The sequence below is a fragment of the Talpa occidentalis genome, unplaced genomic scaffold (assembly GCF_014898055.3).
Source record: "Talpa occidentalis isolate TD23 unplaced genomic scaffold, MPIMG_talOcc4v2.1 talOcc4.1111, whole genome shotgun sequence".
Lineage (NCBI taxonomy): Eukaryota > Metazoa > Chordata > Mammalia > Eulipotyphla > Talpidae > Talpa > Talpa occidentalis.
The window spans coordinates 1-22,990 of record NW_023601118.1 but is presented as its reverse complement, the minus strand read 5'-3'; the positions used below and the strand labels follow the sequence as shown (position 1 = coordinate 22,990).

At 46.6% G+C, this 22,990-nt stretch overlaps 1 long non-coding RNA gene across 1 annotated transcript; it reads right to left on the bottom strand.

Annotated features, from left to right (window-relative positions):
- Positions 1-4,634: 4,634 nt before the first annotated feature.
- On the bottom strand, positions 4,635-8,453 carry LOC119239755 (uncharacterized). Its single transcript, XR_005123980.2, has 3 exons — positions 7,377-8,453; positions 5,825-5,996; positions 4,635-4,876 (listed from the first exon to the last, which is right to left on the bottom strand). It is a non-coding gene; the product is annotated as an uncharacterized LOC119239755 (long non-coding RNA).
- Between the last annotated feature and the right edge of the window lie 14,537 nt (positions 8,454-22,990).

The following is a 22,990-nucleotide window of genomic DNA, read 5'->3' as shown; positions in this document are numbered from 1 at the left end:
AACTAACCCAGTTTCTGTACAGACAGGCACTCACTGACCCATGAGGAAGGTTGGCTTTACGCCTTGAAACAGCGCCCCTGTACAGGAAGCCACGTGAAAGCTAACATCATTATTACTAGTCTCTTACTGAATTTTAACCAATTTAGCAGCAACCCTCCTGCCCACCTGTGCCTAGGCAGGTGCTCCTCCTCATCGCCAGCCTTCTCCTTTGCAAAGCAGCAGCAGCTCTTCTCTCAAGTATGGAGCCTCCCTTTAAACATACCTATCAACAAACTGTCCCACTGGAAGCAGCTCTTTCTGCCCACTTGTGTATGTGCAAGCATTCTTTACCCTTCTCCCCTTTGTTAATAATCCTGCCTGTTTGGATACATATAAAAAAATTAACCAATTTAGTTAATTTTGTAGTCAAATAGAATATTTTCAATGAGGTGCTAACACCCTGATATTGCTTCACCAAATCCATCCTTTCAGGCTGTTCTTACCAACAGATTATTGCAAGCGATTACTTTTTAAATTAGCTTTTACAATGAGGACATATTCATTTTAATTACCATCTTTAAGAATAGCCTCAAGTACCTTGGACCTTAGGGCACTGGCCACCATTGCCTGAATCAATACCTTTATAAATACACAAGCTCCTGGAGGCCACAGAGAGGGAAATCTGCCTTTAAGCTTATCTTTCTTAGCTTCTCATCTCAGTCCTCATTGGTTTTTTTTGTTTGTTTGTTTGTTTTTGCTCTATCAGTAGAGAGGAGCCAGGGTGCCCTCCTGGTTTCATCCAAGGCTCATTCTGGTCCACGTAGTCATTTACCATCTGCACTACAAGATTCCTGAACTACACCCTTGCACAGGTAGTGCAGCCTCACCCATTACTAGGATCCTGGACCGCCCAGCAAGGAGAACTCAAAGGAGCTTAAATCTTTCATAAAACACTCCAACTTGAGAAATCGAAACCATAAATAATCACCATCTTGCTGCCTCAAAACCAACACCATTACAGTTTTGGTGTATACTTATTTTCCTGTTTTGAAAAAGAAAGCATCTCTTTTTAAAAATCCCTGCCTCTGAGTAATCTAGTGGCTTTGAGCGAGGGCTTTCCACCCAGAATCCTTGCATCTGAATCTTACCTGTGCCACTTAAGAGCTGTATGACCTTCAAAGAGGTATTTAAATTATCTCATAAATTTTTATATGGAAAGCACTAGGAAAAATGCCTGGCTCATGGAAAGCATTATAGAAGAATATATTATTGCTGTTCTATTACAAAATCACCATGTAATATTTGTAAAATATAACCCTTTTCCCCATGTTGATTTATATAGCTGGCACATGGTTGGCTCTCAAAAAATTATGAAAATAATTATGAAATAATAGTTTTAAATGATAGTATTAAATCCATTATCTTTCTCTAAGTATTTCTTTAAAATTAAAGTTAATATTTTTTAACTTAAAATTGATACTCCATTGGTTGATTTCCCCCCCCCATTTCTGTGGATAAATGCTCAAAATAGAGATTACTGGATCACATTTTCAAGTACTTTGGTATGTACTACCTAATTAGGTTCCAAAAGTTTTACCATGTTGCCAGGCCAAAGCCCTAAATATCATCAGCACCTGACAACAGAAGGCTACACTATAAAACACTACAAATCACTGTAATAGGTCTTCTAACTTAATAGGTACAACATTAACCGCTCTTGAATTTAATTTGATTGTTACTGAGGTTAAACATTTTTTCTCCCGTTAAGTGATTAGTTTTCATTTCTTTTATTATGAACTGACTATTCATGTTCTTAGTGAATTCTTCAGTTAGTTACCTGATGGGCTTCTAATCAGTTTATTTGAATTTTCTTTGTAGTAAATACATCAGTGTTTTGGTCATTTAATAAATACATTTTTCAGGCAGTGATTTTTTTTCTTTGTTTCCTTCTCTCATATTTTCTTTTGCAAACAAATTTTTATGTGTCAAATTTCTCAATTCTTTCCTTTGTGACTTGTATCACTTATACCTTCTCACTCTGCAACTTTGATAAATATTCTATTTTTTCAAGCTTTCCTAGGGCCAATTTGTTAAAAGATTCTGAGTCATCTGGCACTTATTTTGGCATCAGTGTGAGGGGAGTTATTGAGGACAATATTTCCCAATGAGCTATTCATATTCCTCATGTCACTTCCTGCAACATTTAAAAATTGCAGTAAAATTTGCACAGAGGAAGTCACAAGCACCGGAGAACTTGCGTTCTCTGTAGGGACAAGGAGCCCAGGAATGGAGAGACGGTGAGGAGGTTCTCTGTGGAAAACGCCTAAGCTCAGGATAGTTCCTCAGGATCCCCCTGGCCCACACCCCTTTTTACAAGGGTGCCTTCGATGAGGCAGCTAGTCAGGAGGCAGAGAAAGCCCATGGATTCTGCGGAAACTATTAAAAATTTGTTGTTGATTCAAGTACATCCTGATGATGACAGTGTCACGGAGGTAACAGGAAAGCAATGCAGGTCCCCAGGATACTGAAGCAGAAGATGCCGGTTTCTAGGCCAGGTCAATCTAAATGCACCTCCTGTGCATGGAATGACTCAAGGGCTGGATGGAGGCCCAGAGAGGCCAGAAGAGCTGCTATGCTCCCTGTCTAAGACGGAGGCCCAGGATATAGAACGTAACACGTGCTCTCTGCCTTCCAAGTTACTTCTTTCTGCACATCGACTGTATAAAGGCGGCCACAGACTGGAGGTCAAGCCAGCGCCATGCCTGAGTGATCTCCTTCCTTAGCACACCCAAGCGTGTGTAGGCGGGCAAGCGTGCACAGACCTCGTATGCTGTGCAGGCACCGGGCAGGCGCCAGAGGTACAGCAGTGACTCACACGCGCTCCCCAGTCTCAGCAAGCACATCACTGAGCACAGATTACACGTTCTGCATTGTGTATGGTGTCACATGTATGTGTTCGGCCTGCCACACACATTGCTCTGTATCATGACTCTGTAAAAGACACCTTACTAATGTACAGATGCAGATCAACATATTTTGGGTTAAAATCAAAGACCTCAAAATAACTAAATACAGAACACTGAGACCATTAGTTTATGAAAGGGGTGAGCAAACTATAACCCTGGGGCCAAATGTAGCCTCCTGTTGTGTAAATAAAGTTTTATTGGCACAGTGCCCGCCACCATGCCCATTCCTTTGCCTGTTGTCTGTGACCACTTTTGAATTCCAAAGGCAGTGTTGAGTAGCAGTGGCAGAAATGTATGGCCCGACTGCCTAAAATACTTAACTATCTGGCCCTTAAAAAAGAAAGAAAAAGTGCAAGTGTCTCTGGCTTATAAAATAGGTTATTACCTCATTCCCTAACAGCAGCCGTGTTCCAGGCATCCACGGTATTTAATGCATTTCACCCTTGGCTCTCCTTGCAAATGAGAATATTCTGCCTAGCTAGTGAGGGGCCCCCGCCACAGAGGGCACCAGCACTTTGTGTGCTCCCGGTGCCAATTAGGCGGCGCGTTGTACTTGTAGAGGCGAAGTTCCCATCCATGACAGGGAGGTGATGCTAAGTCATTAGACTCTAAGGATTCTTGCCATTCTGGTTTCTATGGTTTCCCTGAGCTGGAAACCAGGGTTTGTGGAGGGGAGAGGTTGTGGGGTGGGAGGGTGGAGGAAGGTTCTGGGCTGAGTTTAGGCATACTTTGGGGTGACTGGGGTTAGAAGAAGAGAAGTGAAAGAAAAGAAAAAGAAAAATATGAGAAACCTTGGGATGGAAGACGGGACTGGCCCTTCCTTCCACCAGCTCCGCAGAAATGCCGACTTAGTGTGTCTCTGCGTGGCTCTTCCCGGCTCACCTGCTGCCCGCGGTGCTAACGTGGTTAGGGCCAGATGACCACCTCCACACACAGCACCGCCTCACTTCCATAACGGCTCTCTGCAGGCCTCCAAGCTATAGCCGCTCGATTTACTGACAAAAACAAGCCTTTGTGGCCGCTGGCACCAAGGAGCCGACACAGCACAGCCTGGAGATACCCCTCTGCCGTGCCCATGTCAGCACAACTCTCAGGACAGCTCCCTTCGCGGAGCCTCCAAGGCCCAGGATGTGCAGGGCCTACCCAGTGCCGGGCTCGGAGTTGATAAGCTCCATGAACACACGGTGGGGTGGGGTGGGGGGGCGGTGGCCTGTCCTTGCTGAGTTAGTCCTTGTGTGTCACTGGTCCCTGCGCCACGAGGACACTCGTGCCGTCGAGTCTGGGCCACAGCCTGGAGGACGCTCGGCTATTTTAGGGGAATCAGCTTCCTGCTCCTGCACAACCTGCCAGACAGCAGCGAGCAGGGTGGGGGAGCACCGGGAGAAGCGGCTCTGGGTGCCATTCTGGCGTCACATCCTAGCGTTGACCTTGCCCAGAGCTGACACATCCCCCTTATGCCTGCGTCTCGCTGTAGAGGATCCTCACACTGCGGGGCTGTAGGGAGGCTGAAGGCCGGCCAGCACGCACATCCCTACAGCGACCAGGCCCAGGCCCCGGCAAGCAGCTCCACAGCTCTCCGCCATGTGTGAACTCGGGGTGTTTCGGGTCAGCGGCTGAGCTGGCCCAGGGTATGGGGGCTGCAGGGACACGTGGCCCTGCTTCCTGCTGGTGCCACATGGCGATGAGGGTGCTCCTGCCAGGTGGGTGGCACCTGGGTGCCCGGGGCCGGAGCGCAGAAGGGTGAGGGGGCCGAGGGATGGTCACCTGTGTGTTTGGTGCCGATGTGAGCCTTGATCTCCGCTTCCTCCATGGTGACGAAGTCGCAGGCGGTGCAACAGATGGAGAACATCCACTGCTCCTTGTCCACATGGAGCGACATGTGGCTGACAAACTGGACATTGAGCTCGGTCTCAAATCCGCACACGTGGCAGCTAGAGGAGGAGGGGCGAGGGGGCAGAGCGCTGAGTGGAGGCTGGCCGCTGCTGCGTGGCCACGCCAAGGGGGAAAAACAAGCGACGGGGCTTTTACACACCTTTTCTCCCCACCCAAAGGGCTGGGGCTAGAACACTCTCCTGCTTTCTGGGGTGCTTTGGAAGTGGTCACCGTGCCAAACGGATTAAGTGCCAGCACACTGTAACAATCCCATACATGCTATCGCGATGCTAAGTAATCATAAAGTTAATTAAAAATTACAGGTTCCAGATGCCGCCCATCACCTAGCGGACTCCTCTGGGCCAGCAGGTGCGGCGCGGGTGGTCAACCTGAGTGCCCCGCGCGGCGGGCCGGCCTCTCGCAGGCTCTGCGAAGCTCCCGGGTGGATGGAAAGCACAGACCGGGTGCCCGCTGGCACCTGGAGCAATAAGCCCAGTCCGTGACCTTCTTGACAGAGGCCACCCATCCGGATGGCCTGGCTCCTGGGCAAGATTAGGTAGAGAGCTGGCAGCTTGGAATTTGAGCGCAACCAAACAGGATATGGATCGTGGGTGAATAGGGAAAAAAGTTCCAGCTAGGAGAGGACAAGGCAGACCAGGAAAAATAGGCAGTGCTTTCTCAGGCCTGTTTTCCCTCATCTTTTTTGCTCCTGCAATTCTCAGGAGGCAGGGAGGTGGGCGCTTCAGAGCTGGGAGTGTCCCAGCTGTGGAGACTGAACGCGATCACTCCTCAGAGCCCCGCCACTCTCTCAAGTTCCACCCCAGAAAGCCACTTCCAAGCCCACTTCCCTCTCCACTGAGTCTACGAGGCCACCCTAAGCCAAGAGAGGGGCTCACCCCAGGCTGTTATGTCCCCGGGAAGGTGGGCCCCGCCCGGCCGCCCTGGCAGACGGGCAGGGAGGCGCGAGCACGTCCGGGAAGCGGCCGGCAGGGGCGTCGGCTGCTCACCTGTAGTAATACGGGTGCTTCTTCCCGTCACTGCCTTCGGAGGTGACGGCGCTGACGATGTCCTCGGTGTCCGTACTCACCAGCTTCACCGAGTGGACGGTCAGGTGCTGGTTCAGGTTAGCACGGCACTTAGCAGCATAGGGGCACAAGTGGCATTTGTATTTTCTTTCCTCTGGGGTGACAAGAAATAGGAAAAACCTGAAACCACTCTCCCACGAGGCCATCCCAACACTTTGCAAGAGCCCGCGCTGCGGTATCAAGGAAGGGGCTCAAGTCTCATTTCAAATGGGGTCAGAGGAACCCCCCGAGCTGGACATCTCTAAAGTGTGCTTGGGAGCACCCCAGGGTTTGCTGCACGGGGGCTTCGGTCGCGAGGACTTTGGAGCAAGCTAAGTGCCACTGAGGGGCGCTGGCCACACCATGGACTCTATTCAGCCATAAGGGAGACAAAATGTCCCGTTTACAGCAACATGGAAGGAGCTGGAGGGAGTTATGGAGAGTAAAGCTAGTCAGAAAAATACAGACAAATATTTTCATCTTTGAATGAAACAAGGAATCACAGTGGATGATGAGACAAAACGGACAACTACAAACTAGCAGACGTTCATAAACAAAGTCAATTTTCTGAGGTTCAGGGGGACGGGGATGGGGGGAAATAGTCTTTGCCCACCAGCAAGTCCCTCTGTATTAATTTCAAAAGTAAAAGAAAGACCCAGAGCAAAGGGACCACCTGCGTTTTCAGGGACATCCACAGGCCCCCCCCTCCTTCCTGGTCAGGGGGCTCCTAAGAGGCTAAATGAACGCTGGGTGTGCACACGGGCACACGCTTATGGCTGCACACACCATGGAGGCCAGGTGAGGCGGGGGCTGAGGGGCGAGATGGGGCTGTAAGAGAAGCCGGTCACTGTCCCTGAGCTCCAGGCCCGGGTCAGCCAAGAAATGAAAAACTAATGAAATTAAAGACAAAAAAAATGGATGGCATGATATAATCTAAGAGGAAACGCTCATTTTGCATACATAAAATTAAAAATTTCAATTAATTTCTTAGTGGAAACCGCTCATAAAGCTGACAGTGTTTCAACACAGTTTCCACAGCGGCTTCTGGATTCATTTGCTTAATCGAGAAAATTACAGAAAAAGGAGTAGGTGGTGCTGTCGTTGGACCGTAAAGGTAATGAACGCTGGCAGAACAGGAAGGGACACTTGGTTTTCTGTTCCCCTCCTGCTCCCATCTACCACATAAGAGGGGTAACAACCCCACCCCCTGGATCCTCAAGATCAGGGCAGTGGATTCCCAGAATCTGGGGGTTTACCTGGATGTGCATCAATGTGTATTATTATCTCTTTTCATTAATCTCACTTGAACTTTGAGTCTTTCCAATACAAATCAAAACCCTTCAGGGCCTTATTTGAATAAGCCCGGAAAATGGCTTGAAAAGCCAGGATACAAGCATCTCCACCACTCGCTGTAGAGGTTCTTAGAGGAACCAGTTTCTCGGCGACAGAGAAGCGGGGTAGAGGGGGGCAGAAGCCGAGGGTGAGGTTAACTCACCTGTGTGCAGCGACAGGTGCCGCGACAAGGTCTGCTGGCGGCCAAACACTTTCCCACACACGTCACAGGGGAAGAGCTGGTCATTGAATTTCCAGGAGGGCAACCCATTTCCTGCCTCTAGCACTATCTTTTCTGTTTCTGGGCCAAAAGAACAAAACAGTGTGAGGCACACGCAGGGCAACAAAGGGAGAAATTTCACTTAGTCAACATTCAGGAGCTTTCTTCTGAGGAAGGCGGCTGACACCTGCAGAGCCCCAGGAACTACTGGATTCTGGTGAAAGTTGTGGAGGAGAGAGACTCCAAACTTAGTCAAGTCAGTGTTTTCTCTTTCGTCAGCTGCTACCGTTAGCTGGCTGGTAGCATGGTTTAGCATTGTGCCCGGGATGGCGTCGGGAGTCAGAAGAGTGAGTGGTTGCACTGCACGTGAAAATGTCAACTCTGGCCCCAAGACAGTAGATCAAGAATACAGAATCTCAGACTCTGATGTGGAAGGATGGTTCCAGCCCCCTGAAGGAAAGACATTGTCACTGGCTTTTGTGGAGAAAAGTTTGGCCTGTGGTTGGGTACTACAAAATCCTGAGTGTGGAACTTAGAACAGACGGGATGGAATGTGACCCCCCCCTTCATTGTTGAGACTGTAATTCTCAGGGTTAGGAGGTGGGTGTCTGGGAGGACACCAGAGTGGAGACCTGCTGGGGGGGGGAATCTGTGCCCTTATAAGAGACCCCTCAAAGCTCCCTGGCCCTTCTGCCCTATGGGAACGAGGTCTGCCACCTGATCTGAAACTGCCCTTGGGCTTTCAGTCTCCTGAACTGAGAGAACTAAGTTTCTGTTGTTCTGTGGCATTTTGCTAGAGCGCCCTGAGCAGACTAAGACACCGCGAGACATAAAACTCCCTAATGGTAGAGTGCCAGCCAGACTTTCCCCAGAGGTCTCATCGTATTTGGGAAAACGGTGAGCACAGCAAGTTATCTGTACATAACTCACAGCCATGAAAGAAACCCGTGGATAGCCATATATTCTCTTGTCCTCTTAAAATACTTTATTTTCTCATAAAGGTATAAGATTACCTTTAATTTTCTCATCTCTCCGTCCTCCCCCAGACTGCAATGGATTCTACAAACATTCCTTCTATAGTAATACAGGGGAGGTGACAGAGAGGGTGCCAGAAAGTGGGAAGAGAGGCCTCCCCAAGGCCACTTGTCTGAGCAACTAAAAGGCCGGCCGGCCTCAGTTTAAAGAACAAGACAAATAATATACTGAGTTATTACTTGTCCTTTCCCTCGATAAATTGTCAATCTTCTTCAAAAACAGTACTGCTTTCTAGAAGCAGACACCACATGGTGATAATTAAATGGTGAAGAGACTTTTCCTAAGATCCATGTGGATGAAAATGCTTAGACCATTGGTCAGAGGCAACATTAGAACAAAGGACTTTAGTGCACAGGGTTTATTTAAAACTGCTTCCCAGATACAGCTGCCACCTGGGTCTGGGGGAGTCACCTGGATCAATTTCCATTTGAATGCAGATCTGCTAGATGGGGGAATCTAAGCAAAGAAGAAATAGGAATGCAGGCTTGGATGGTGCGTGTGTGCGTGTGTGTGTGTGTGTGTGTGTGTGTGTGTGTGTGTGTGTGAGAGAGAGAGAGAGAGAGAGAGAGAGAGAGAGAGAGAGAGAGAGAGAGAGAGAGAGTGTGTGAGAGAGAGATGGTGAAATTGCAATGTTTGCTGCAGGGCACCTGCCAGCAATCCCAACACTGATAAGGCACATTTATTGATTTATCTGTGTTTGCTAAAACATCGCTCCTTGGCCCTCAGGGAGAAGAGCTGGGCTTATTAAGGCGGGAGTGGGTGACTTCCCCACCGCAGGGAAGGGCGGTGGGGGAGGGGAGGTGGGAAAGGAAGGACCGCCCTGGCAGTGTGATGGCTGCGCTGCAGCCTGAGCGGCCAAGGGGCCTTTTAGTTTTTTTAAGTGTGAAATCCAACTGTATTTCAAAGAAGGACGGTGATCGTTAGGAACAGAGGCTAAGATGGCCCGGGGTCTCTCATTCATTCACGAGGAGAATAGATTCAGTGGGTCGCCCAGCAAACAGTAGATGGAATGAAAAATAAAGAAGACTCTTAACAGTTCTTTCAAGGATCACTCATGCACTTGAGAAGCTGAAGCATCAGAAGGTCCAATCCCCACACCCGCCTTCGAAGACCACAAAAGCTCCACAGACTGTGCCGCAGCCATGCAGGCGAGGCGAGCTGCCCCGCGGCCGCCATGGCAGGGCAGGGGGTCAGCGCAGCCCCCACGCACGGCTCTGGCCTGGCTGGGGCTGGCGGCTCCCCCACCGCTGTCTGCATTCACCATCACGACCTCGTCCATTCACATGCAGGACCAAGGCCGCCCACTTATCCCAGAACCAGGCCTCAAAATCACGCTGGGGCATGGAGCAGCAGAGGGAAGAGGGGTGTCACTCGACAGAGCAAGGGCTGACCCAGAAGACCTGCTCCTGCTCTCCTGGAACTGAGATGAAGCTGGACAGGCACTCAGCAGGGTCCACGTTCTCCCTGTGGCCTGAGAGCAGAGCCCCACAAGGCCCTGTGAGATCCTCAGACTCTTCTTGCCTCTCTTGTTCCCTACCCACATCCAATCAGCCGCCCTGGGCTGTCCGAGCAGTTTGAGAGAGAGATCCAAACATGAAGGGCACCTGCAAGGGCAAGCTTTAAAATGTCTCCGGTCTGCCTTTTCCAGAAGCAGCACTGGCCACGTTATCACTGACAGTGGCCAACTGTGACCGCAGGTTCCCTGGGAGACTTCCAGGGTGGAGGAGCATATTTGATCTGCAGTCTGAGGTGATGGAAACCTATCAAAAAGACTTCAAATTGTGCTCCTATCAATAAGAAATATTTATAAAAATGGATAGCAGGCCACACTCATCTGTGCATACCAGCAATGCCGGCAGTGGCCCTGCAGTAAGGAACCTTCCTGGGGTCAGCAGCGAGGGGCCTGGGGTCTGTTTAAAGCTGGATCCAAAGACACAGCCCGACGCCACCCCTCTGTCATGGCGGAACCATATGCTGTGGTCGCATCCTACAGTTTTGACCAAAACATACGTCTCCGTTAGTGTGTGTGGACAATATGGAAGCTAAAATTGACGATTGGATGGATGTGGAGTTTTTCTGTTCTTTGAATTTTAAATAATTTTGGAATGGGGAGGGGTAGGGGCTCCTGAACAGTCTGTGTGCTACCAGCCTCTTTCCATTCCAAAAGCCTCTTCTTACTGGTTCCAGAATGATCTTTCTAAGCCACAGATCCATGTCTGGTTCTAGATTCCAGTGAAGGCCAACCTCCTTCACATGACTTCTGAGGTTTTCACATCTGACTCTGAACACCCCACCAGCCTTCAGCCCCATTTCACCTCCTACCCCCCCAAAGCTCACAGAATGAGCCTCTCAATCTTTCAGGAACCCTCAAGCCCCTCTGAAGCTCTCATTGCATTTGAATCAGCTCTGCTCCTCCAGAAGCCACGACTATAACTGCACCACTCTGCACACCGAGGCCTCACTCATCTTCAGTCTCCGGCATCTTCCACTTCATCGTCAAGTCCTCGCTCGGATTTCATCTCCTTGGCAGGTCCCACGCCAGAAGGAGTCATCTCCCCCTTCTCCCAAAGCCCTTTTCAAAGCCCTTCTGTTGCACTTCACTTAGCATCATTTGCTTACATATCTTCTCTATTTCATAGCTATCATTTTAACATATCCAACAAGCGACAGTGCCCCATAAGCACGGTTTCAGGCTGCCTTTCCCTTCTGGAATTCGAGGCATCGGGAAGGGGTCGCTGCCATGTTTGTGTATCCTCAGCGTTAGCACAGTGCCTGCCACACTGCAGGTATGTAGCGTGCGTTATTGGATAAATAGGAAAGGATCCAAGTGAGGCAGGGAATATATTCTCACTTTGTGACAAGAATGGATAAGGTCTAGAAATAGTTAAGGCTTACAGCCAATTCAGGATGAAAAACAAGGCTATTTTGCCTCTGAATCGGTCTTAATTCACCCTAAGGACTGTGATATAATGATTTTATTAGTGGCAATGTTTGCCATTCTAAGCCACACTCTCAAAGGCTCTATATTCTTTCTTCTTCCCAGTTTAACAATAAGCCACAAGATTATTCTCTTCCAAACCACTTCTCTGGCACTCACTGCTTTCCGGTTAGCCCGTCATTTTCAACTTTTCTCCCCTGCCTATTTCCACGTAGAGGCAGCTGGAGTGTCCAGGTTCTCAAGTTCAGGCCAAAAAGGTTTTTTGCTTTCCAGATAAAAGGAAAGATACACTTGGCATGAGCCCTTTGCTCTCTTTTTCTTGCCTGAACTACAGAAGAAATGGCTGGGATTATGGCAGCCATTTTGTGAACATGAGTCATGAGGTTGAACATCAACTTGCTAAGGATGAAGGATGGGAAAAGGGTGGGTCCTTGATGGCAAATGCCCATTCCTGGACTTTTGGCTTTTGAGGAAAATAAGCCCCCGTTTGTCTCAATCACTGTTACTTGGGTTTCCTTTTACTTTTCCACAATTACTTTGGATGTTAAGTTCTGGCCTCTGACAAGCTTTATTCCAAAACTCCAGTGTCTGTGAAGACCACCCCACGTTCATTGTCAAAGAACATTTCCATCTTAACTTCTTTTGTTTTGCTAAAAGAAAAGCAACATTTAAAAAGTTTCTTTTAGCTTATGAAGGACTTTGCTTTTTTATACCTTTTTTCGTTGAAACATAACATATAACAAAAAACTGTACATTTCAGTAACTGCTTTTAAATTAGCTCTAAAATCACAAAACAGGGCCTCCCTGGTGGCGCAGCGGTTGAGCGCTGAGTTGTGAAGCTGCCTGCAGCCTCTGCAGCACCGGTTTGATCCCCGGCTGCTGCAGGAGGGTCCCACATGGTGCGCAGACCTCTCCTGCCACGCCCGCTGCTCCCTTCAGCAGTGTATTTCGTCAGTCTGCCTGTTCTTTTCCCTGCTCTGGCTCTGGTGAGTTCTCTCACCCTCCTGCGCTTCTGACTGTACCCAGTGCTTGTATAAATAAATAAATATATCTTTAAAAAAAAAAAATAAAAAAAAAAAAAAATAAAATCACAAAACAGCTCGGAATATAGGTATTATTTTTTAAATCTTGCTCTTTTTCACTTCTGGTCCCAGAACCCTCAGTATTTGCTTCATTATTTGAAGTAGTTGTGGCTTCACTTAGGATTATCTTCATTTTTTGTATAGTAAAATGTTTGTCTAGTGATACTTCCTTTACACAGAGTCTCAGGATTTTAGCTCCTACAAAGAATTTATTTCTCCTTCTTATCCTCCAATTCCTGGATAGTCATACAGTGTTTCCATAAAATTTTGGCTACTCAGTACTATCCGGTCAGATGTTTTTCTCTCTACTTTTCTACCTGTGGTGTTTATCTTGAATAATTTTTTGTTAAGATTTTATTTATTTATACATAATGGGGATGAAAGGATTCACCAGAGACAGAGCGGGGAGCAGAACAGGCAGATCCACTGAAATACACTGCTGAGGGGAGCAGTGGGCGAGACAGGAGAAGTCTGCTGTGCCATGTGGGTCAGCTCCCTGCCGAAGGATTGAACTCAGGCTGTGGCGGTGATAGCACTGAGACTAAACCCCTGCACCACCAGGGAGGCCCTGTCTTGAATGTTCTTTAGGACGTCTTCACTTCCCTGAACAGGATTGCTTTAAATGCAGTAGAAGGTGGACAGGAGCAGGCACTGTCACCCCTACAGCACAGAGGCAGAAAGAGGCGCCGAGTGTTAGGAAAGCAGCTCATCTCGCTGCCCCAACACGCTCTCTTTGCTCTCTCTCTGTGGTAAACTGAGAACCCTCATTCATAATGACGAGGCCTAAAGGCCAAGAGACGGTTGCCCAGCCTTGCTCTTTGTGACCTAGTGTTCCAAGGAACATGTCTCATTTCACACACAGGTCCTGGGAAGATGAACTCCATCAAGCATTTCTCCAAAAATTTCCATGGAAGAAACCCATCTGGTAGAATCTGGGAGGGAGCTCTAGCAAACTTGCTTCACAGAACATTCACTCAAGTAGAGGATGCAGGTTTTTTTGAATCTAACTCCTTCGTTTTCATGAGCTTCAAGCCAAGACATAGACTCCCACATCAGGGATCCCCACAGCTCATACAGGGTTGAGTAAAACAATCAAGGTTTCTATAGTAACTAAGTCTCCCGCCCCAACCCTCAGTTCAGGGGAACCTTCCTGATCATCCGGTTCAATGTTCTTTCCTTACAGATAAGGAAACTAGCCCAGAGAATTTAAGTCATCTCCCCAGGGAACCTCCAGGCGGCCAGAGGCCAGACCCATGCGGGCTGTGGAGGCTCCTCCGAGTCATATGAAATATATGCCAGCCTGCAGCTAGTAAGCAAGGGATTTTTCCCTCGTCTTCTCTGGCTTTGAATTTAATATCCTTGGTTCCAAGTGGACATGAATAGATGGAGTGACGATTTGCAGACACTAGAATTTCTTCCCATCTCTCTTCTTGAAGGTGTCAGCCTAGGCATGAGCAACCACAGAGAAGCAGAAACTGTAATATGGCAAAAATCAGAACAAGGGAGCAAGAGGAGGAGCGAGTGGGAAAATCCTAAAAGCTAATCCTCCTTGGAGGCAAACTAGTTATGACTGAAGAAAGTTCCCTTGAGCCTTTTATTGGCGTCGGGGAATATTTTTTGCTAAGAAAAAAAAATTAAAAAAAGAAAATTAAAAAACTGAACCAAACGAGAGTCAAAGGGAAAGGACTTTAGTGGCTTCTCTGCAATTTAACGTAATTTGGCCCCCTGACTGGTGGATTATTTGGCTTTGTGGGTATGTTCTGCTGAGTGAGAAGAGCTCTGTATCTCCTGCCAAAAACAATCCTCTCACAGAACCATCTCTCAACCTGACTTTGGCAAGAGAGATGTGGAAAGAGAAGGCTTTATTTGGTTAAAGTCGTAAGCAAAAAGATCAGCCAAAATGTGACCTCAGCACACACAGAACTGTCCAGATTGATGCAATCTGCACGGGCTGCCCCAGGAAGAGGCTCCGGGCTGCTTGGGTTTTCCATTATGACAGATGGTATTTTGATCACTTCTTTCTTTCATCATCAGGCCTGGAGAGTTTTTGAGGCACATCTCAAGTGAATTTCTGGAATCCTCTGCATTTAAGTCAGTACTTCTGGAAAGATGCAAACCTATTTCCAGGCAGGGCTTGCCATTTTCTGGTTAGACCCTGTCCCTGCGGGTTCTCGCCTTTGCTTTCAACGACTCAGCAGTCTCCCTACTGGAAACAAGCATTCACCTTCTAAGCCTGCTTGTGAATTAAAGAGTTGGTGGTGGCTGAAGATTTTTTGGGGGTTCATATCTTCGCTCCAGAACTTGCATCATTCCAAACACCAGAGACCACCTCTCCACAATGATGGCAGGATTCAAGTATCAGCAAATGCCTTCAGAGTGTCCCAACATTGAGGACATATGCCAAGACTAGGAGCTGTGTCCCTCTTGTGGCTTTGGGGCACACATTGTTGATCATACACTCAGAACCCAACAGTCTACAATCATTCACTGTAAGGTGGCAGTGTGCCCAGTCACAAACATCATCATCCCTCTCCAGCTTCCACTGCTGTGAGCGGTGGGCCAAGCAATAGTCTGGTCAGTGAGAATGAGGTAGGACTTCCCCAGGTCTTGGAAAAATCAGTCTTGTAAGAAGGCTTTTCACACTGTGATCTTTCTCTGTGGCTGTCTGGAGGTAGTACAGGCTTGGCTGTCTGGAGGTAGTGCAGCCCTTTACTACTACAAAGTTAAGAAGACTAGGTCAAGGTGATAGAGCAGAAAATTGGGACAAGGTTGGGTCAAACAGTTCCTCTAGCCCTATACTGATTATTTCTGAATTCCTTCTTTTAAAAACAAACAAACAAGTAAACAAAACCACCCCCCCCCAACCCAGATTTCTATGTGGGTAAGTCATATGGTTAAACTGAACGCAATTCCAACAGTGAAAGGCTTAAGGTGTATAATTCCTTTTTATCCATTTTGGCAGTTTATTTCCACTATGCAAAACAGTATCAGAGATTGTTACAAGTATATTAAGGAGATAACACATAATTAAAACAAGAGTCCATGATTATGGAGGATTTAACATTGTGCCAGCACAACGCAGTTTACACCTGTTATGTTTAACCTTATAAAGGCATGATGCTTTAGGTACTATTTCAAGTTTTTTCTGCTCTCCAAAAGTAGAACATTCCTATTTGGCATGATTTGGTACTTTCTGGGTTGGGAAGTGCTAAAAAAAATCCATATAAATTAACGGTAATAGAATCTGGGTACCCCATTCTCATGTTATATAAAAGGAGTGTCAGGTCCAGGGAGTTTGAACGGTGAAGTCAAAGTCACCCGGTTGGTAGAACCTGTACCTTTAGCCATTCATTGCATCTCACTATTGTACTGTAAGATCAAAGAAGAAAATCTAAGTGTTCTAATGTATTTCATCGGGGACATATCTATCTGCTATAATTTTGATTTGTTCCACATTACATTTTCCTGTATTCCTCAGCCCTAAAGAAGAAGCATCTGTCACCACACACATTTAAAGGGAGCTTTACTGGGGCAACCCAAATGCTTCCCCCCAGGAGCCGCATGGGGAGAGAAGCGTGGAACTCTTAAGTGTCTCCCTTGTTTCTCTTATCCGATTCCTCTTAGGTGTAGCTCTAGGTCTTTACTGCTGGGGAACTGCTGCAGACCAAAAATCTGGGCACACCAATCCTGGAAATTATAACTATAAACTCCTTTCAGGCCAGCTTTGACTTGCTACAGAAGAGGACCCTACAATATCTGTTCTTTGCCCATGAAGAAAAAGAAGAACATTCAAGTGTGCCTGCCTCAAGACTATTGGGTTAGATAGCGAATCTTTAAATTCCAGAGCTTTCATCCAGAAGTTATTATAAAGGATTAACACAGAGGAGAACATCTTGAGGGAAAACATTACCCTCGTTTGGGCAAAAAAGGAGAATTATCTCTTTGTTCTCTTGTTTCTTTTTGAACTGGGTGTTTCCTTTGTATATTTATTGAGTTAATGAGGCAATAAATAAACTACAAGAAAATAACAGACTGCTGTAGTTAAAGAACTTAATCTTTCTAAAATATAAAATTTCAGACTTACTAAAATGCTAAAATTTTAATATGCATTTATTCCTAAAATTATATAATGTGCTTTTTTAAATAGAGTAATTTAAAAAAATTTTATATGTTTCTTTTAAAATTCAGGTCACTGTCATTTCCAACTATTACTCAAGTAAGCCTCTAGGGATTCTGCAGTTCTCTTCAGTAAGATTGGAATCCACTGGCATTCTCAATTATTATAGTCCTCTTTTCTCATGGACAAGTCTTGATCATATCATCCCTTCCTTTAAAGATTTCTAAATTTCCTTAAAGCCCTTATCAGCTTCCAGACAATGCAATATTCTTCTGTGGTTCATCCAGTTTCAAATTTTCAGCCTTCTCTTTCTGCTCCTTAATCTACTGAATTCTGTATGAACAGAAAATACAACTTCTATTTTGTCTTTCCCTTGACCTTGGGTTTTAGAACATCATAAAATTTATGTTAGTTTGTTTTTAAATATATGTAAACAATCTATAATCTGGAATGAAAATCTATGATGAGACTAAGAAGTTGCAATTCTATCAGTGCATTGAAATATAACTATTTACTTGCAAGAAAAAAGTAATACAATTTTTGAAAGATTTAATGGCTGTTTTCAGCTAACACTTTGACATCCCGGAAACCAAGTTACTTGAAAAAGAAATGTTACATATTGTCATTATTTTTGACCATTCATTGTTTTCTCATGAAAAGTCTTAAAAAAAATTAAGTTGATGTCAGATTTAACGTTTTGTAAGCAACACTGGTCTCTGGCATTTCACTCCGTGACCCTAAAATACCATCTATTTGGTTAAGCAGAGTTGTATGTTTTCATGTGGTGGGGATTTCTGTTTGTGGGTTTATTTTCCTCCAGGTTGGGATCACAGGTATGGGGCTTGGACATACCTTGTGAGCAAAGAGAGAAGGGTAAGGGTACTAGTGTTTGCCTATGAAATTATGTCATGATTGACAGCATTGGTAATTTGCTACCAATATACTTACTTATATTTTTCACTTTATCTGTACCTGGACACATTAAGATTGATCTTGCTAGTATCCTCATTCCACAGATGAGAGGAATGAAAGCTCAGCAGGACTAAAGAATCAGCCTGTTCCCACACAGCTGGAAAGAGGAGAGGCCGGGATCTGAACCCTGAGATATGCCCTGGGAGAGCAGACCGTATTTCTGCCTTTATAGTACACCTTACTGTTGGGGTGTCCAAGGGGCATTTCACCCTCTTTGCAAAGGACCTTTAATTTCTGTGTCAAAATCGGAACAGGCTGTAGCTGCTGGCTTTTGAGATGTGTATAGGCTGATGGCCTTCATTTAGACCTGGTCCTGAGGAGCCAAGGTCACGGGTTTAATATTTCTCTTTCCAAAGTGGCCTATGTCACTGCATTCTGCGGCCTCAGATGAAAATATAGCCTTATCAGCCGCCTTGAACACAAATGTCCCCGTCGAAGAATAGGGGTTACAGTGTGGACAGTTTGATGTAAATTTAATCCCACTCTAAACGCAGCTCCATGGCTAAGAAGTCTGAGGAACAGACCTTGTTTATGAAAGTTTGGGCATGACCATTGTCAACATAAATGAAAAATCTAAATCACTTCACTTTACTCATTTCAGGACTGAAAAAGTAGGAAATGGGTTTTTGGCTCACAAACCATACATGAAAATATCCAACAGCCTAGGGGAATGTTAAGAAACAGAGACTGCTCAGTGATACAACTCCAAAGCGGTTGAACAAAAAGAGAAATCCAACATAAAAAAAAATATTTAAAATGCATCTTCCTTCCACATCAATTTCCAAATTGAAAAGGAGCGCAAATCAATTAAATACAAAAATATCAACACAATACTTTGGTTATAAATCAAACTACAGTAAAATCAAGTAGTAAGTGCGGGAGTAGAAAGGCGCCACCTTACTCCGTAGTGGAAACGCAGCGTATCTGGCTGTGGCCTGTGCACTGCTGGTTTGTCTGTGTGCATTTTTCTCCTGCATTCTAATTTGATCATCTTTGAAAGCATCTCATATCCTTTCTCTTTATATCCATCTTAAATATAACAGACAAATCAATAAAGATTTGTTGCTTTGATTAAAATCTAATTATAGGCAAAGAAGAGCAAATATGTCTTGATACATGGTACATGTAAATTCATGTAAACCACTAGAAAAAACTGACAAGGTTGAGAAGACCTAGCTGTCGCCACTTCCCAGGGCCATGCCAGAAAGTCACCACCTCCATCTTTGAGGATATTATTTCCACATTCTTCCTTCTAGTCTAGAGAGAGCAGCGGGGTGTGGCAGAGGGCCTGCCTAAAGTCATACAGCAAAATTCAGATGGGAGCGAAGCTCTCCCAGCTCAAACACCCTCTTCCCCCATCCTCCTGCTTCCCCACAATATGAAGTTCAAGTTCCTCATCACACAGGCTTTGCTTCACCCTTCAGTCTTCAAATCTCACACACTAGCAGAAAACAGGTGTGACAGCGGAGAGCACATGGCACCAGGGGAATTTTACTTTCTGCTCTTCCCGATTTTGGCCACACGCACATCTGTGATCTTCGTGTTGCATGGACAGAGACGCGCGCTTGTGTGCTCAGCCACTTTCTGATTTCAACAGCTCGGGGCTGCTATTTCAGCATGTGAATTCAAGGTGCTGTTGGTGTCGACTGAGTTGCAAATGTGCTCACATTCCAGTCTAACAGGAGATAACGCCAAGTGTAGGAGACGTCTGCTCGCCAGTAAGGGCCAATGCAAGAAGCTCTTCACCTGTCAAGACCCAATTCACAAGCGTTTTCTCTTGCTAAGACCCAATGTAAATACCATCGTCTGCTCCCCCAATAGCCACGGGGTAGAGCTGTCTCCTTGACAGTCGCTGAACCGAACCACACACTGACCAGAGGTGCACATCTGGGGGTGCCCTCCACGGCTGCACCAAGACAGAGGCAAGGCCAAAGGGACTGTGTGATGTTTTATAAAGAATTATGGTCTCTTCAGGCCAGAGGCCTGAGCCGTACAACTCCTGGGCCACGCGTGCAATCATTCTTCATCAAGGGACTCCCAGTATCATCGAATAGCCCCCAACAAAAGAAAAGGTCTCCAAGCCGCTCCCCAAATAGACTGTATCTCCTGCTCCAGTGTGTGAGTTTCTCTGTTGGGCAAGAGACCCCACAGAACAAAGTCAGCGCAGCTCTTGCTCTGAAAGCACAGCTCTTGCTCTGCCTTTAGGTAAAATGATTTTCGAAAGCTCCATGCTGACCTTTGCAGACACTCCTCCCACCACCGCTCTTATATAACAACAGCCGGAGGATTATGCTGCTATCCAGTTACAGCTGTTCACCTGGGCACCCGCACGGCTCAGGCGCTGTTCAAGTTGGCCGAGGGAAGTTTCGCACAGTCCCTGAACTTTAAGGGCTTATTCTTAGCCCTGCTCCCCAGTGCTGCTGCCCAGGAAAGGGACTCGGTGCTGTGTTCATGCCTGAAAGGTTGTCCAGGCCCATCCTCACCAGCTCCTCCTCTGCTTTTCTGTTTGCTGTAGTCACTTATTTTGAAAAGAAAGAGCAAACGAGTGGAATCCTCCTGCGTGGAGGAACTAACGCTCTTGTGCTTGTTCAAGTCCTTGAAGAACTTTGATGGCGTATACACTAATATATTGCATGTTTAAGAGCCCGAAGCTTCCGTGTTAGAAAGGGAAATGATTTATTCTGGAAATTCTCATTGTATTGTTAAACCCATATGACTGCTGAGTGCTTAAAATCTGAGCCAGCCTCGCAAATGCTGTGGCCCAGGTCAGTCTAAATAATTTCACTTCCACATGATCGCATGAGATTGTTTTCTTAGTCCTTTTCTGTTGGTAAAATGGTAAGAATGGTTATAATGAGTCACATTATCCCCCTCACTGAATTTAGGATTAAATGGGTGTAGAATCATCCTACTAAATTTGATGATGTGAGGACCAAAGGAACTTTGAGGAATTTTTAAAGTGTTCTTTATTTTTTTTTTTATAGAGGCATGTTTTATTTATTTATTTGTTTGTTTGTTTATGCAAGCACTGGGTACAGTCAGAAGCACAGGAGGGTGAGAGAATTCACCAGAGCCAGAGCAGGGAGCAGAGCAGGCAGAAGGACCGAGGTACACTGCTGAGGGGAGCAGCGGGCGGCAGGAAAGGTCTGCACGCCATATGGGACCCTCCTCCGGTGGCCGGGGAGCAGCCGGGGATCGAACCGGCGCCGCAGAGGCCGCGGGCAGCTTTGCATCCCAGCGCTCAACCGCTGCGCCACCGGGGAGGCCCGACTTTGAGGAATTTTTTGAGAAGAAAATCAAGACCAAGGTTTATGTACCAGAGTGCAGCTGCCCTGACTTCATGGTCACCCCCAGCGTGGCACAGCCGTGGGAACACGTCCTGCCTTCCGCAGTTATCGATCCATGTGCACACCCGCCGCTTCGCTGGAGGTAAAATATCAACCAGCTTTCAAAGTTTACTCTAGTTAAAAAGTATGAAATGACCTAACAACGAACACATGTATTTTAAGGGCCAAACTCTACTCTCATCAGTGCAGGATTTTCTCTAACACACACACACAACCTACACACACAGAGCTTTAAAGATCTTCTAAACTTATTATTTTTTTAAAGATTTATTTATTTATTTATACAAGCACTGGGTACAGTCAGAAGCGCGGGAGGGTGAGAGAATTCACCAGAGCCAGAGCGGGGAGCAGAGCAGGCAGACAGATGAAGTACACTGCTGAGGGGAGCAGCGGGCGGCAGGAGAGGTCTGCACGCCATGTGGGACCCTCCTCCGGTGGCCGGGGAGCAGCCGGGGATCGAACCGGCGCTGCAGAGGCTGCAGGCAGTTTCGCAACCCAGCGCTCAACCGCTGCGCTCAACCGCTGCGCCACCAGGGAGGCCCAGCTTCTAAACTTATTTTTAATCACTTGCTTGTTAGAGCTGATGAGGCAGAGTGTCCGGAGTAGGGCATACAATATTAAGACGCAGAAACTGGAATTACTATAAAAGGGAAGTCAAGCCTTGCTTTGTGTAGACCTTGTCAACTGTCACGGAGTTCCCATGACGAGTCCTTAAATGTCTTCACTGAGGAGTGAGGAAGAATTGGCATGAGTTTAATGAACTTTGTTGGAGCAAACCCCAAGTTTCCGACAGCTGTGAGAAATCAGCAACCGTGACAGGATGTTACCTCTAGTTGACCAAGCTATACAGTTGACCAGTGTAGACATCAGCTGTCTACACAGAATCTCTAGCTTGTCTACTGTGTGGCTCTGATGTAAGAAGTGGGTGATCCACTTCTGGTAGTTCATGAGTTGGCTCAAGTTCTTGTCAATCCCAACTTAGCCTTACCTCATTTCAAACCAAATCCTCCATTTTGGGGGAGGATTTGATCTCAAAATGAGATCAAAGCAACAAAGAGTATGGCGACTTTAAAACCAAGTGAAATTAATCAGCACTTATGTACCTTAGTAAATTAAGGCTCCAATCAGCTGAAAGAAAAACAGCTGGTCAGGGGCAGGAATCCCGCAAAAATAATGCTATTTAGATGCCCGAGTAGTGTCATTGCGTATTGCACTGAGCGTTTTGTAGGCATTCCTTCACAGCATGCTCCAAAATCCTGTGAGTTAGGATTACCATCACCAGCAGTTTATTTCTTTTATTATTTTTTAAAAATTTATTTATTTATGCATACAAGAACTGGGGTATAGGCCAGAAGTGTGGGGGGTGAGAGGATTCACCAGAGACAGAGTGGGGAATAGAACAGGCAGATTGAGCAGCGGGCAAGGCAGGAGAGGTCTGCTGCGCCATGTAGGTTGCTCCCTGGCCAGCTGGGGATCGAACTCGTACTGCAGAGGCTGTGGATTGCTTCATAGGTGGTGTGCTTAAGCCCTTGCGCCACCAGGAGGCCTCTACCAGCAGTTTATTTTATTTATTTTTTTTTAAGAGGCATGTATCTTTATTTATTTGTTGGTTTGTTTGTAGATGCACTGGGTACAGTCAGAAGCGCGGGAGGGTGAGAGAATTCACCAGAGCCAGAGCGGGGAGCAGAGCAGGCAGAAGGACCGAAGTACACTGCTGAGGGGCAGCGGGCGGCAGGAGAGGTCTGCGGCCATGTGGGACCCTCCTCCGGTGGCCGGGGAGCAGCCAGGGATCGAACCGGCGCCGCAGAGGCCGCGGGCAGCCTCGCAACCAGTGCTCAACCGCTGAGCCACCGGGAGGCCCTCTACCAGCAGTTTATAAAGGAAGAAATGCAGGCACAGAAAGTAGAAGGAAACTAGTTATAATCAACTCAGCTAGCAAGTGGCAGGCTCAGCTGGGAACCCTGGGGGTTTAGCTCCCCAGCTAGCACTGCATCCCATGTGCTTCAGGATAAATGTAACAGAGGAAAATAGCGGGTCTGTGTAGACACCATCTACAGCGTCTACAG